General features: G+C 34.4%; 1 pseudogene; it reads left to right on the top strand.

The window, feature by feature from the left end:
- Positions 1-296: 296 nt before the first annotated feature.
- On the top strand, positions 297-499 carry LOC118016501 (annotated as a pseudogene).
- Positions 500-2,808: the final 2,309 nt, after the last annotated feature.

Below are 2,808 nucleotides of genomic sequence, written 5' to 3'. Positions count from 1 at the left end.
CATATTGGACAAGCCATGAGCTTAACCACTTGAAACTACACTGTGTATAAACCATCCCTCAAGTAATATCTTCTTTAAGATGTAAGTGTTTTTAAACTTATATGTAGAAACATAGGGAAAAAGTCATGTGCCTCCCTCCCCACCAGCTGCCTTTCTAGTATAATGCCCTTTTTCATCCACATTTGTGTTTCAGGTGTAAAGAGAAGAGAGTGAAGAGGGAGCAGAGCTTTTGTCTATTGGTCTCCCTGGACTTAAGAGAGGGAAGATGCAAAGCCAAGAATGTTATGATTCTCAAAATGGTTTATTACCCAGAACTCTCTGGGTCAGTCAAGAACCATTTCCAAATAAGGAAATGGAGGGAAGGCTTCCTAAGGGAAGACTTCCTGTCCCCAAGGAAGTGAACCTCAAGAAGGGTGATGAGACTGAGGCTGATTCCCTGACTCCAGTTGGCAGCAATGAACTCCATTCCCCAGGCATCTGTCACCTCTACTCTTTTTAACTGTAACACCTCCATTTGTATTACATACGGTGTATGGGTATTGATGAGGTCATGGTATCATCTATGGGATTTTTTTCGGTGTAAATCAAGTATAAGAAGAAACTATGGGACTCTGAGCTTTGCTTTTGAGAATTTACAGTGGGCAAATAGGTATCATCAAACCAGTTTTTACTCTTTCTGACCCAGGTGAAAATGCTCAGAATTTTACACTATGAATTCACATTTATAACCCTTATAGGTGGGCCTTCAGGCCTGGTTCTTGACAACGATATCGGTCTTCCACAACTCAAACTCCCTCTGCTCTCACATAAGTGGCCCACTCCTGCATTTTCACTCACACAGGTTCTTGCAGAAGCTGAAAACTGAGAGTCCCCATTCTTTTTTTCATTTAGATGTGACCAGCCTAGTAATTTATGTTCATCAATTGTCTGTATATCTGTATTTTATGAAAGCATCTGAGTAGGGATACAAATATTACACCTTTCCCAAAAATTAAGTTGGAAAAAATGTCTTTGTAATTTTTTTAAAAAAAGCAGAGCCCTCTTTTTCAGCAGTTTTGATCAGCAAGGTGTAGATTTTACATTTTTGTCCTTGCTCCCAATGAAATGGATAAACAAAAATAAAACCAGAGAATACCATCTACTCATGGATTGCTGTTGTGTTAGCCAGTCTGAAAGTTCACATCAATTTTTATGTAACTGTCTTTTAGCTCTTCCTTTGACAGAGCGGGCTTTGTTCTGCCCTGTTCCTCTTCTGACTGTTTCTTGTGCATTTTCCTCCTCCTCCCTCCTTTGTTAGAATAGGTATATCAGCTGTATAAGTAAAGGAAGAAAACAGTAAGTACTTCGAATCTTTGGCATTTATGTAGAGCTGCAGTCGAACACCACTGAAAATGCAGGCTTTTCTAAGAGTGTGATCTTTACTGATGCACTCACAAGTACCCAATTTATTTTAGCTATTTTAATAGTATTTGCTCAATAAATATGCAAGCTGTAAAAAAAAAAAAAAAAGAAAAAAGTCATGTGCTTAAGCTTGAAACTACACTGTGTATAAACCTTCTTTCAAGTAACATATTTCATCACAATATAAGTAATTTGGCTTTTTTTTTATTTCTTTATTAATTTTTTATTTCAATCCCAGTGTAGTTAACATAAAGTGTAATATTACTTTCAGGTATACAATATAGTGATTCAACACTTCCATACATCACTCAGGGCTCATCACAAGGGCACTCCTTAATCCCCATCATCTATTTAAACTATCCCCCCACCCACCCACTTCCCCTCTGGTAGCCATCAGTTTATTCTCTATTGTTAAGAGTCTGTTTCTTGATTTGTCTTTTTTTTTTCCCTCCTTTGCTCATTTGTTTTGCTTCCTAAATTATACATATGAATGAAATCATATAGTATTTGTCTTTCTCTGACTCATTTCACTTAGCATTATACTCTCTAGCTCCATGAAGGTCATTGCAAAGGCCAAGATTTCACTCTTTTTATGGATTAAAAATATTCATCCATGATATATATATATATCACACCTTCATCCATGTATGGATAATATAATATAATATGATATAATATAATATAATATTCATCCATATATATTCATCCATAATATATATATTATATATATCTCACATCTTCATCCATTCATCCATTTTCACCCTGTGAGACCTATTTTATAATTCTCAAATACTGAACTGAAAGATAATAAACTTATGGTGTTTTCAGCCATTAAGTTTGTTTTAATTTATTACATAGCAACCATAGGAAACTAATACAACCATGATATAATTAAACCAAAAATAAGGAACAGAAATTTATCAGAAATAATCCCTAAATATTTTCAAATTAAGCAACACACTTCTAAATAACCCACAGGTCAAAGAAGAAAATTCCAGGAAAATTTAAAAATATCCAGGTTCAAATACACAGGTGAACTTTATCTCTCTGTAATACGCACATTGAAATCTAGAAAAATGCTATATATATTAATTTTTTCTTCAAGTTGAGAGTGAACACTAATATAAACTATAGTCTTTAGGTAATGATAATGTGTCAACACAGGTTCAGCAAAGGTAACAAATGCACCGCTCTGATGGGGGTTGTTGATAAAGGGGGAAGCTATGCATGTGTGGAAGCAGGGTATACATGGAAAATCTCTACACCCTCCCCTCAGTTTTTCTGTGAAACAAACCTTCTCTAAATAATAAAATCTATTTAGAATTAAAATTAAAAATTAACTTTTATTTTAAAATAAATAAAGGTGTTATATTAAAAAATAAAGCTGAATAAAGTTGTCATATTAAA

Source organism: Mirounga leonina, unplaced genomic scaffold, assembly GCF_011800145.1.
Source record: "Mirounga leonina isolate KUSES-001 unplaced genomic scaffold, KU_Mleo_1.0 Mir_168, whole genome shotgun sequence".
Lineage (NCBI taxonomy): Eukaryota > Metazoa > Chordata > Mammalia > Carnivora > Phocidae > Mirounga > Mirounga leonina.
Note: the sequence above shows the minus strand (reverse complement) of the source record. Positions and strands in the feature narration are given on the sequence as shown.